The sequence below is a fragment of the Sander lucioperca genome, chromosome 3 (genome assembly GCF_008315115.2).
Source record: "Sander lucioperca isolate FBNREF2018 chromosome 3, SLUC_FBN_1.2, whole genome shotgun sequence".
NCBI classification, from domain to species: Eukaryota; Metazoa; Chordata; class Actinopteri; order Perciformes; family Percidae; genus Sander; species Sander lucioperca.
Window position 1 is genome coordinate 37,359,604 of NC_050175.1, and position 14,138 is coordinate 37,373,741.

Sequence of the window (14,138 nt, forward strand, 5' to 3'; positions counted from 1 at the left end):
CTACTGGGCGCCGCCACTAGAAACATAATTGCTGTTTGAACAATCAACCTATGGGCGCATATTGTGGGGGAGACAGTCTCAAAACCATTTATTGCAACTGAATACATGTTTTCCCCATTAAATACAAGCTTTGCAGCCCCTGTTTGTTGACCATGCTTTGCTATCACTATCTATCTTTTCCAACACACTGTCTGCGCTCGCTGCACTGGCACCAGAAACATTTCCAGGAATAGCTAAAGGAATGATTCCTTGAAAGACTGTAGGGGGATTTAAGTTACATAACTGAGCTTCCTGTGACCTGATACATGCTGCAGATGTGCAGAGACAACTGAGCACGTGTGTGTGGGCTCAGATTAGGGTCAAAAAGGTTTGTAAAATGATGTTTGGTGATGAATTTCAGAGCCTGTGGTTGTCTGTCATCGTTTGTAAACCTGTGGAAAACTCAGCAGAACAGTTCTGCAGCTGTACAAAAGGGTTGAGAATGTAAAAGAAAGAGTGGCTTCTTATGCTCTGGAATATTAAATTGCCACCATTGAAATTTCCCTTTCAATTCCCCCTTCAAAATTATGGGGTTAAACTTGTTCTTTCCAATTTTACTCATTGCTTGACCACATGACTAATATATGCTGTTATAGTTGCACTCTTAGCCAAAGAGAAACTGAAATATACTTGCTTAATGTCAAACTGACATCATGTATCGTGTATTTAGTAGTTTGTCATGGTTTTCTATTTAAAATAACTTCACTCTATATTTGAAGGGCAGACACTACAGGCTGTAATACTGTCATGTTCCTCTTGATGGCGATGTTATCACAACCTGCTGTCAGCTCCTGTGAACCTGAAGCAGTTATACAATGAATGGGCTTTTTCACTTTGTAAAGAACGTTGTATGGCTTCCACACAACATGCATGCATCCAAGTTATATTTTGGGCAATTTAGTTGTAAGAAACACATATTTCTGATATAAAAAAAACTTTGAAAATGGGTCAAATTTGACCCGAGGACAACACAAGGGTTAAACATCAAATTCAAAGTCTCTTCAAGACTTTCCAGGTACAATCCCCTCAAGTTAAAGGACCAAACAGAGAGCTGACATCAAACAGAGAGAAAACATTGTTTGTGAGGACGTACTGAAAACATTTCTTGCAAATACAGGCACAGGTGTGTAACGTTATCTTCATCGCCATCACATCCACCACTGTCGTCGGCGTGGTCATCGTCTGTTACGTCGTTTTTTTCCTTATCAGCAACCATGAAACAACATGCTGGTCCAATTTTTACTGGACCTGCTGAGCTGATAAAGTTTGACGCACAAACAGCTGCTTGTAAAGTAACACAGGACATTTGTGGTGTTTGGATTGGTTTAACACTTCTCTCGTGTTAAATAATGTGAGAATTGAGTTGACACATACACACACCAATCAAAACAAATGACAAGAATGGCCGTAAAAAACAGCCGTCTCTGTTTTGATAGAGCTCTGGATCAAGTCTGTTTGTTCCATTATATCTGCGTCTGCAAAACCCACAATGTCAGCTCGACCCAGAAGGCCAATAAATGGCCTTATGTCAACAGCAGGATGCAGGGTTTCCTGAGGACGAGCTGGACACCTGCCAAAGCTGTGAATGAAACCTCATGTTATACTGAGTGTGTCTGCATCGGCCACGTGAGCTGCATACTTCAGCAGCTCAAACCTATGGTGCAACTGGCTGCACGTCTTGGGTCAAATAAGGCGAGTCGAAAGGTTTCTGTCCCGGAGTGACTCGCATTTTGTTTTTGTTGAGTACTCTTGCGACTTGTAGATGAACAGACAGCAGAGGCCTCATGTAACCTTTGTCAGGCTACTGCATGTACAAATATAATACCAGTGGTGTAGTCTATGTGATACGCAGGTATACGCAGTATACCCACTAAGAAAGCTCCAGGATTTCCATATACCCACTTAAAAATGTGCAATGACATGTAACAACATACTTTCCATTATATTTTCCATTATATATTTTGAATTGTCATTCTGTGTTTTCCTTAAAAAGAATAAATAAAAGAGATTTCCACCGTAAATTAGTGCATTAAAGTGTATCAGAATGCAGGAAATGAAGTCTTTGGCGCTCAAAATTTCCCTGGGGGAGAACACTCAGACCCCATATGTCCATTCTGGTCCATATATTTATATAGTACAGTATACCCGCTAAAATACATTAGACTACACCACTGGTGTATACATATCAGTGTCTGATTTACTGAACAACAATACTGTAACTGAAAAACACTTAAATGCTACCATAAATGTTTAGAATCACCAAATGTCAAATGTATGTCATTACCCCTCATCCCCTCCCCTTTCACGTCTTCAGCTGTCCTGTATCATGAAGGTCTAAAATGCCCCAAAAAATAGTAATATAAAAATAAACATTTAAAAAAAAATCTTATGTAACCCCTACAGTACTCCAAAGTACCCCAAGGGGTACGCATACCCCATTTAAGAAACACTGACATGTGTCCTCTTTCAAAAATGTGCTTATTGTACTTGTATGCTTGTTTATACTTCTACTCCACTACACTTATCTTTCAGCTGCAGTTACAAGTTAGAAAACATTGAATCAGCTTATAAAATATAATGTGTTGTTAAAGATTAAACAACCAAAAACTAAAGTGTACAAAAACACAAATATGGAAGCCTATTTACGTCACAGGAAATCTATGTTATTGTCACTGTAAAAACAATTCCTTATTTTGCAGCAAATAACATTTTTAAGTAGTTTTCTGTTTTTATTTTTTTATTTTATACAAAACTCTAAAAAAAGATGGACATTGTATGAAAATTAAAGAGTAACTCTCGCCAAAATGCAACCAGGGGGGGGTTTTGTGAATGTACAAGAGTCAAACTGTTTAAAAGCATAATTAGGATGGAAGCACCACTATTAAGATTGACCGTATTTTCGTTTTTTAAGTCAAATGGCCTTTAGAATGGCAGTAGTAGGGGCACTACTATGATCGCATCAAAACACTCTAGGTTGCATTTTGGCGAGAGTTACGCTTTAACAAGAATGTTCACTTCAATGTTCACTTCAATGTTCACTTCAATGTTCACTTCCGTAACCGGAAGTGAAGTAAGGTCTGATTTTAACCCAAACCATGATCTTTTTCTAAACTTAACTAAGTAGTTTTTGTGCCTAAACATAACCAAACTGGAACCATTTGACATTGTTAAAGATGTGTTTAAAAATGCAACCCTTTTTTTTACGCTCAGCTTTAAAGCTATAGTGCGTAGTTTCTGTCTCCCCCATGAGGAATTCTAAGTAATGACAACAAAACTGTTGGTGCGTCCACATGATACAAGCCTTCTGTGATTGCGCACCCCCCCCTCCCTCCTCCACACAGTTGCTAGTAGCCAAGGAGGACACGGAGAATTAAAAAAACATGGTTGACTCTTCAGAAGAGGTCATTATCTTCACTTGAGTTTCTGCGCGGGAAAGTCACCAGACGTCACAATCTTCTGAACATAGCCATACTGAGAAATACAGAGAGAGTTGTGTGGAGCTGATAGTCTTAATTAGCTTTGTAGCAACTCAATTGACAATGGCTTGAACGTAACAGACGTTCATTAATATCAAAAAGTTACGCACTAAAGCTTTAATGGAAATTGTTGACAATAAGAAAAAGACAGAACAAGAATGAAACAGCGTCTTCACTGCACTAAAACAAATGTAGTTATGATACCATGAAAGGAATGTATGTCTGCCTGAGTCAGGGCAGTCTTTTCTGCTTAAAAGATAGAAAACACACAACTTCTAAAAATCATAGCCAAGCAGCAACACGTACTGTGTTGTCATTAAACTTTGTATTTCCACATCTCTGACATTTATGCAGGAACTTATGTGTGTGCATTGGAGAAAAATAGAAACCGTGACGCTGTAGCAGAGAGCTGCTCCACCTCCTCTTCTGTCCATTTGTTACTATGGTGAAAGGAGGACGAGAATAGCACTCAAGGACACTTCATATTTAATCTGAGCTGGAACGATCAACAACAAACATGCCAAATAAACTGGAGCAAAGGTTCTGGGATTTAAAAAAAAAAAACAACAATACACTGACCTTTTCCAAATACGGAAGCCCTGAGAGCAGAGTGAGAGAAAACTCAATTCTGGTGATCCAGTTTGATCTAAATAGTTTTTTCTCCTCCAGGAATAAAAGTTGTTTTGCAAGGAATATCTTTCTTAACTTCCTTAATATATTTTTCCATCTGTCAAACAAAAAGGGTTTATCAGGTGAATTTCTTTTTTGTTGTAACACTCAACAATTTTATTTGTTGTTGTAACGCTCATTTCAGTCACAAGAGGCTGCAGTGCACCACTACCCCTTGTTCTGTTCTAAAAAAGGAATAAAATCATGTTTTCTCCCAGGTGTGTTTTAATTTCTCTATACACTCTAAACACAAGGTACATATATTTTGTGCTGGCGAATTATGTAACATTACTGTCATGTCTTCCTTTTGGCTAGAAAAGTATTTTAATCAATGCTAAAATCTACACAATCTCAATTTTAAATATATATATATATATATATATATATATATATATATATCTTTTTTTTTTTTTTTTTTGTCATAAGGGTTAATGAATCGATGTACAAATTGAATTCAACCAGAAAAATGTTTGGGAAGGACTCAGAGAAAGGGGTGAATTTCCCACAACTTGCAACAGAAAATAAATATTGTCTTGTCTATATCATGTATATTTGTATGTGTATTATTTATTTTTTATTTACTTTTATTATTTTTCTTTTATGTGCCATCTGGGCACGAAACATACAACATAACATGACGAGAGGAGGATTTGAGCATTAAATAAAACAGCAGTTAACATAAGCACATCATATATAAAAATATACAGATGCTGTTTGAAAATAGGGAAAAAAACGTTTCTTGATAAAGGATTCAAGACATGATGAAGGGAGGATTTGTGCATTAAAACAGCAGTTAACATAAGCACATCATACATACATTTATAAAGATGCTGCTCGAAAATAGGGGAAAAACATTTCTTATTAAGAGGATTCGACCTTATTTTAGCGATCTATATGAAGTCAGGTCTTACGGTTGACACATAGCTAAGCCATTTTGACCAGTTCTCTTAAAAAATATCAGTTTGGTTCCGTAGTTTGAATGTAATTCTCTCCATAACATATATATTATAAATTATATAAATCCACTAATTTATTGTTGGTTTGTCTTTCTTAAGCCACTTTCTGGTCAAAGCCTTTTTACACCCCACTAACAACACCCTCAAAAGGTATTTGTCTTGCTTTGCATTTTCAAACCCATCCAGATCACACAAGTACATGAAATTTAAAAACATTTTCCTTTTAAAAACACCCTCCAGAAACCCAAGAGCCTCTCTCCAAAATGGAGCCACGGAGGGGCAGCTCCAAAAAATATGAAAATGATTTGCTGAAGTATTCCCACAGGACCTCCAACAGGCAGTCTGATTTGAATAGTAGGTCTTTTGCGCTGGAGAACAATAGAATCGAGTCGCATTTTTCCAACTGAATCCCCTCCAGGAGGGGGAGCTTGTCACTGACCACTGCTGTCTTCAAGTCCTGTCCCATTCCTCTTGTGAGACTGTAAAGCCTCCCTCTGCTTCCCATCTTTCCTTGATATCCAAAGTATGATCACTTTTAAGGTTTTGAGGAGCTGAGTATAGTTTGGATATTATCTTTGGAGGGGGACATTCTTGTAGGCTCTATGAAAAATGTTAAGAATTTCATCCCTCCCTGAGGCAACCTTCCTTGGAAATGTCTTGCTCGTAAAATCCCTGATTTGCAAATATCTAAAGTGATCCTGGTTCTGCAGTCCAAATTTTTTCTTTTAGGTCCTGGAAACTCAGAACTTTACCCTGATCTAAGAGTGTGCAATATGCTGTAAGTCCATTTTCTGTCCAGGTTTTGAACCTTGTGTCATAGTTATTCGGTACAAAATCTGGATCATATGCAAAACATTTAAACCTTTCAGTTTCTCTCCTCAATTGATACTTTTTAAGTATTTCACTCCATGCTGTCAAAGAGCCAATTATCCATGGGTCGTTGGGGTCCCAGAGGTGATTAGTTAATGAAGGATCTCCAATCAAACTATTAACTGGTATTCCCTTTCCCATTGCCATTTCTATTTCTTTCCATTTCGATCTGTATTTTGGAGTACACCATCCCACTAATGGCCGAATTTGAGCTGCTCTATAATAACTTCTCAAACAGGGGAGGGCTAGTCCTCCTTTCTCTTTTGGCAGTTGTAGAGTTATATATTTTATTCTTGGTCTCTCCCTGCCCATATAAATCTGGAAAGAATTTTATCCCACTCTCTAAAATATGGTTCTGGTTTCTCTATTGGTATCGAGTGAAATAAATATAAAAGTCTTGGTAGAATGTTCATTTTAACCAAATCTATACGAGAACTGATATTGAGATAAGGGATCAAGTTCCATTTATTGATATCTGTTATAATTTCTTTTTTTGAGTGGATCATAGTTAATTTCTTCTAGTTTTGATATGTCTAAAGGTAGGATAATTCCTAAATATTTTATAGAATTTTTGTCCCAGTCTAGATGGTACCTGGAGCGAAGACATTGAGGGGGATCAAAATGGAAACTAAGAACCTGAGTTTTTTTCTTATTTAATTTATATCCTGAGTATGACCCATATTCATCTAAAACAGACATCAACGCTGGCAGAGATTCCGTTGGGTTTGAAAGGCTAACAAGCACGTCATCTGCGAACAGGGACAGCTGTTGGTCACCTGCTGCCATATTGATACCTGTGATCTTGTTGTTTTTCCTAGTCCATTGTGCCAGTGGCTCAATAAAAATTGCAAATAAAATTGGACTTAGGGGACAGCCCTGTCTTGTTGATCTCTCTAGTAAAAATTAGTCTGCGAGTTCTCCGTTAATTTTCGTATCGTAAAGGGCTTTTAATGTATTAATAATTACTTGATTGAAGCCGAATTTCTCCATAACGTTGAAAAGAAATTTGCATCTGATCGAGTCAAACGCCTTTTCCGCATCTAAACTAACCAACATGGCCTGTATTTTATTTTGATTTATATGTCTGATAATTTGTAGAGATCTTCTAATATTATCATGTGTCTGACGCGCAAGAACAAAACCTGTTTGATCCATATTGATTATTCGGGGTAAAATTTTCTCTCTCAAGTCTTTTTGTGATAATTGAAGTAAATCATTTATAGTCCAAATTAAGCACACTAATCAGTCTGTAGTTTGCACAGTCTAATTTTTCCTTGTTTCCCTTAGGTATAACTGATATAATCGCTTCCTTCCATGATGCAGGGGTTTCCCCTTTTGTCAGGACCCAGTTGAATGTTTTTAATAAAATAGGTGTCAAAACCTCCTTCAGTTTCTTATACCACTCTGAACCGATTCCGTCTGCACCTGGGGATTTATTAGCTTTGAGTTTTGAGATAGTTGAGTAAATTTCTTCTTTTGAAATTAGTGAATTTTTTTTTTCTTCATCCCTAAGTGTTAGTTAATGTAAGGATTCGAGTAGTGACTCCATTCTCTGGTCTGTATTGACTTGGGGCTGTGAATATAATTTTTCATTGTATGTTTTAAAACATTCTTTAATTTCCTGAGTTTGGTGGTAAACTGTCTTGGTTTTGGGGTCCCTTATCTTATATATTGCATTGTCTGTCCGTTGTTCATTATTCAATTTTTAACACAGGCGGCAATGGAAAATTGTTGCCGCTTTCAGTGTTTTTCTATACTTTCCACTATATGTATTTCTTAGGACTTTTGATATGTTATCAATGACATAATTTTGAGACTACAACAGTTGAAAACAACAATGTGTGTCATAAACGTATATGATATTGTGCGAAAACCAATTCGTAAGATATCTTACAAAATTAGGCGACCGCCGGCTGGTCAGGTGACCACCGATCACAATGACAGTTAAATTAAGCCTTTACAGTTACATTTAGCCGAGAAAAGGTGACTGTGAGCCGGTAAAGGGCACCGTGAGGTCCCGGCCATTTCAGCATCCGTTGCAGTTAAGTTTAGCCGACAAAAGGTGTTATTCAGCGACGGCAGTCAGATTAAGGCACCAAAACGACTAGTTAAAGCAACACTAAAGCACTTTTCCGCTTCGGTCCCCCTACAGGTTGGAAGCGGAATTGTCCATTACCGTTAGGCTACCATTACCATTATTCTTATGTCTCATTCGAACTACAGATCTGCTACCCGATCTGGCAAACTTGCACCAAAATAATGTACCTTAAAATAATGTTTCCAAAATCATTTCAGTGGTTCATCAACTCGCTTTGCGGCCCTCTATCGGCTATAACCACACTATGCAAGTTTGCCAGATCGGGTAGCGGATCTGTAGTTCGAATGAGACATAATGAGACATTACAACAGCGGTAATGGACAATTCCGCTTCCAACCTGTAGGGGGACCGAAGCGGAAAAGTGCTTTAAGTTTAGGAAAAAGGTTGTGGTTTGGATTTAAACATGCGTTTCCTGGGTTGAAAGCGCTGTGTTTAATGACCCACACACCCACGCAGATCTCCTTCTTACGCTGACCAGAGTTCATATACAGCAGCAGTCAACGTGGTGCATACTGCAAAACAATAGGTGGAAGACTTGTGAATTACAGTGCTTTACTTTTCCGAGCTATATGTACGAATGGTTCATAAGAACAGCCTGATGAAAGAGAGTTTCTGTTGCAATTTGCATGGGGTCATGTTGTATAATGCCTGGACTAAAATGTTTATTACTACATTCAAATTTAGTGTTGTATTTAGGCATAATTGTTATCGAGTGTCCAGTCTTGACTTCTCTATGACTCTGCAAAACACAGATGGAGACACTGTTTCTGGCTCAGCTCCACAGAAAGTGCTTTTCTCTCTTATCTCATCCAACATATTTCCTGTTCAGGTTCTGACGTCAAGGTCTTTTATTTAGAGCAGCATGAGTGGCTGCGCTAGCTATAAGTAGTTCAATATATTACATAAGCGCAGTAGCAATACTTGTTTCAATAGCAGAACATGATGATAGATTCACTCTGCAGTCTTTTGTGGAACAGACTTCTCACAAAAAACCCATAAAGTACGGCAGTAGGGCAGCGAGCAAACATTTATCACGGTATGATCCAGAATTTTCCTGGAATTGTCGTAAAGCTTTGATTTATGGCTACGAGAAAAGTCAAGTGTCCAGAGTTGATGGATGTGGCGATCGTCACACATCCTAAACGACTTGAGCTTTGTTCTCCAGGTGGCGAGAGTTAGTTTTATTGTTTTAGGATTCAGAAGTGGAATAAATCTCTAGAAGGTTTGACGTGATGTGTAGATGTGATTAGCCGATATCTTTTTAGCGTCTGCCCTAAAATAACTCTCCTTTACCGAAAGTTGATATTATTTTGAAAGGAGCGAAATGTAGTGGTGGTGAGGGCGCATTGGATATGACCCATGCCTTTGGTGTGGGAGATCTGGGTTCAATTCCCACTGTGATACATCAACTAATGTGTCCCTGAGCAAGACACTTAACCCCTAGTTGCTCCAGAGGTGTGTGACCTCTGATATACAGTATAGCAATTGTAAGTCGCTTTGGATAAAAGCGTCAGCTAAATGACATGTAATGTAATGTAATGTAATATCAGACTGTCACTGATCTGTCAAAGTCAACAGTCAGTAATTACTGTTTAACCTGAAACCACAGTTGTTTACCCGCATGCCAGACCCTTGAGTCATGTCTGGTGCATCAAAGTTGGCTGTTTTCATGGGGTTTTTTTTGTTGTTTTTTTATTTGAATAGGGACAGATACAAAAAAGAAAAAAACATAGATTATTACATAAAGAACAATCCGATGCCTGTATCACAGTGTTTATAGCCATGGCTAATTCGCAACACCTGTCCCTAGAAGGGCTTTTAACAGTTAAAATAATAAAGTCAAATTTTTACAGTGAATACAATAAAATGTCCAGAAACCAGTTAGCAGCAATAAAAATAAATGTAGTAAATAAACACATTCACTCGAACTCACACAGATGCACACCTCACATACACACAGCTATACATTTCATATGGCATGATCACACTGCTGCTGCTGTATGAACCATGCTTTTGATAGTTTTTTTAAAGGTGGACATTTTAGTAAGAGTCTTTATATTTGTAGGAAGCCAGTTCCACAGATTGGCTCCTTTCACAGAAAAAAACATTTTGGGCAAAAGATGTTTTACAAAATGGAACTTTACAGTCTGCACATGCAGCAGCTCTTGTGGATCTGGAGGATTCCAGCCTGTTCACAGATTTACAAAGTGGCTCAGGTGCAAGTCCAGTCAAACATTTGAAAAACAACTTTATGTATTTAGTAACTTTATGTTTGAAAAACTACTAAGCCAATCAGAGCTTTGTAGACAGGATTAAGAATTGGGACGTCATCTTCCTGTGCCACAGACAGAAAAAAGATTAATGGAAAATAGCCATTAAAATGGCAACAAGTGTGGATGAGATAGATTCAGCTATACAGGTTACTGTAAATTAACTTAAATACATACAATAAAAGTTAAATCTGAATGCTTCCTTCATTGACGCAGCAAATATTAAATGTATCAATTGATAATTTGGCCACTTGGGGGCAGCGTAATAAGCGAGACTTTCCTTCCCTAGTCTATATCCTTGACGTTCCACTTCCGGGATTGCTCCGGTGCCCCAGGAAATACCGCCGGATGCGTGTATGTCCGTTTCCTTCCGCTTTCTCTTTTGTTGGAATTTTAAACTCCGGTGGATTTCTGAGGATCTATGGTTAACTGCTCCTCAGATCTCTGCAGGGTAAATCCAGACAGCTAGCTAGACTATCTGTCCAATCTGAGTTTTCTCCTGCACAACTATTTTGCAGCGGCTCCATGCAGAGTTTAGCGCTGCCCATGACGATTGTGATTGGTTTAAAGAAATGCCAATAAACCAGAGCACGTTTTTCTCCCATCCCAGAATGCTGTGGAGTCATCAGACCCTCCTGCGCTCCGCAGCGTGTGGATGGTCTGGCAAAGCGAGGCTAGTCCTCCCCTGAAAAATGCTCCTATAACGCCGGGAACACGAATAGCTCTTAGTCTTGTTATTGTAGGCCTATCACTTATTAAAGTAGTATTTTATATTTTTGCATTGTTATAAAGAAGTCAAACTAGTTTTAAATCACTCCCACAGAGAATCAGATCTCATGAAACTAGCTTGCTCTATTGCCTCCGTTTTCTCATTCAGAATTACATTTTGTGCTGTTAAAAGGGATTTTAGGCAAATCAACACACACACACACACACACACACACACACACACACACACACACACACACACACTAGGTTAACTTTAGTCTCTAATTCGCCCAACCCCCAAATTATGCAACAGGACATTTTTAAGAAGAGAGAGAGAGAGGGATCAGAGTTACGTAACTGTGTTGAAATATATCTGGAGTCACATGTAAAGGGACACACACACACACACACACACACACACACACACACACACACACACACACAAACACACACACACACACACACACACACACACACACACACACACACACACACACACACACACACACACACACACACTGATTCTGAGCCATGTGAAGGAGTCTGTGGACAGGCGAAGACAAAATATGTTTTTTTAAGGTTTCATACTTTTATATTATAGATTATTCTTTGGTTCTTTTGACTGGCAATGCAAGACTAATGTTGTGTAAAATGATCGCAGTTTGGACGCTACCTCACTTCTGGTTAAGAACGTGACGTTGATCGTGTAGTAGCGCAGTTTGCTCTGTTTAGTTAAAAAACTCATTGTTTACTTTTATTTTCAAACGGGACATAAACCCTGGTCTCCTGGGTGAAAGTCCTATGTTTGACCCATCCACCACCACCCCAACCTTCCTCATTGATGCTCTTATACTTCGTTACCTTACTTCCTTTACTTCCATCATAATGACTACAGCCACTAGAGGGCGCCGCTTTAAACGTCAATATAAGTCATAATTGCTGCTTCAATAAACGACCTATGGGAATGTTTTTCAGGTGACGACAGTCTCAAATTTTCACATAGTTACAATTAGTTTGTATTATTAAAATGGGACAGAGCTCGTGTTTTAAATCCCTCCACTGTCAGCTATTCCCCTCACATTATTGTCTTCACATCACACACACACTTTGTGTGTTTGCACCTCAGGATTAAGCTCCCACACAACTTCACTTAGTGCGCATCATTAGACCTGACATAGCATCGATCACTGGCTTTTCATCTCGCAGACGCAGGAGTGCAGCCGCTGAAATCCCTTTTAATTACGGATGAATAGGATTATGTGGTTTTGAGGATTTCACTTCAACACAAACACACACACACACACACACACACACACACACACACACACACACACACACACACACACACACACACACACACACACTGAGATTAGAGATAGACCAATATATCAGTATCAGGCCTTTCATTAAATATCAGGTACCAGTTGACCTTTCACCCCATGGATGTTACCGCCTGATCGCTCTGTGGACTGTAAAATGTGTCAAGAAATGTTTATGTTCTTAGCACTTTATGATCTAAGTGCTCAATGATGTATTTTATAAATGAATTGTCTATATTAAGCCTAATGTATACTGTTGGGTGTACGTTTTCTTTTGATTTGCACTGGGACAAAAATTGGGGCAAAGGCTAGCATTTCTCAATATACGATAATTTCCACATCAACAAAACAAAGACCCACAATCTTAATGACAAAACAAAACAAAAAGCTACAACACAGATATATTCTGGGATAGAAGAAAAAACACTCTGGGTTGTTTGCATTTCTTTAAACCAATCACAATCGTCTTGGGCGGCGCGGAGCTCCAGACGCAGCAATGGTTGCGCTGCAAAATAGTCTCAGGAAATAAGTTGTTTTGGTGGAACATTTGCACCCTGCAAAAGAAAACGCCACGTACAATATTACATGAAGTTAACTGGACACAATACAGTAACGTGAGCTATTTTTTTAAAGATTATTTTTGGGCTTTTAATTGACAGGATAGCTTGAAGACAGGAAAGGGGAGAGAGAGAGGAGAGATGACATGCAGCAAAGGGCTGCGCGGCGGATTTGAACCCCAAATCGCTGCAAAGAACTCAGCCTACATGGGGCGCACACTCTACTGGGTGAGCAACCCAACGTGAGCTATTTAAATTAGCTGATACATGGTTAAACCTCATTAGCTCCTACCAGTGTATCGTCGTGTACTTTGTCCACAGCAATCCCACCAATCAGTCCCAAAACGTCCCAGTTAGAGAGGAAATGCTGTAAACATATTCTTTGTAAATCTTTACGATCATTCCCTGAAAGAACCAAGCAGGCCTGCCTTGTTGCATCATCCAAATTTTCTTCAAAACTTTTTCAGCGTGTAGCTCGAAGTTTGTTGTTGTTTTCCTGAAGCGAACAGAGTTTGAGAATAGCATCACACAGGCAATTTTCCTGGAAATGTACTTCCGTTGATCCAGACTATATTTTTTTCTGACTCATCAGATGACTCAGCTGCACCTAAGTATCCACTACAGCACAAAGGCTATGACTAACTGATGGATAACAGCCTTGAACTCAGTTAAACATCTCTGTTAAATATTAAATGTGCACGTTTTCCCTCAACACAACACCTAGTAGACAGCTCGTTGTCTGTTTGTGCATCATAACGATTAAACACACTTACCAGTGAATGTTCCCCATGAGTGGCCCAGGCCAAAATCCAAACCCTCTCTGAAAAAAAGACATATTAAATGAGTCCATTGTTTATTATACTTCGGTGAATGGCTGAATGCTGAAGGTCATTGTTGGAAAATATGTGCAAAAGGCTCAAGGTTTCCTTTCTTCCCTTCTTCCAGTGTAATGTTATCACTAACAGGATATGATACACTTGAACGATCGTGGTTTCAGTGGTCTTAAGCTGAGTAGAAGTGCAAGTCATTGCCCAGAAAAAGGAGCAGACTATGTAGTGGACAACTGATAGGCGAGGGGTAGGAGGCCACCAGAGAGAGGGCAGAGGATTTAACACAAAGCACTGTTAACTCCAGGGATCGAATGCATGTCACCAGGCTCTTACTGCTTCAGTCAGG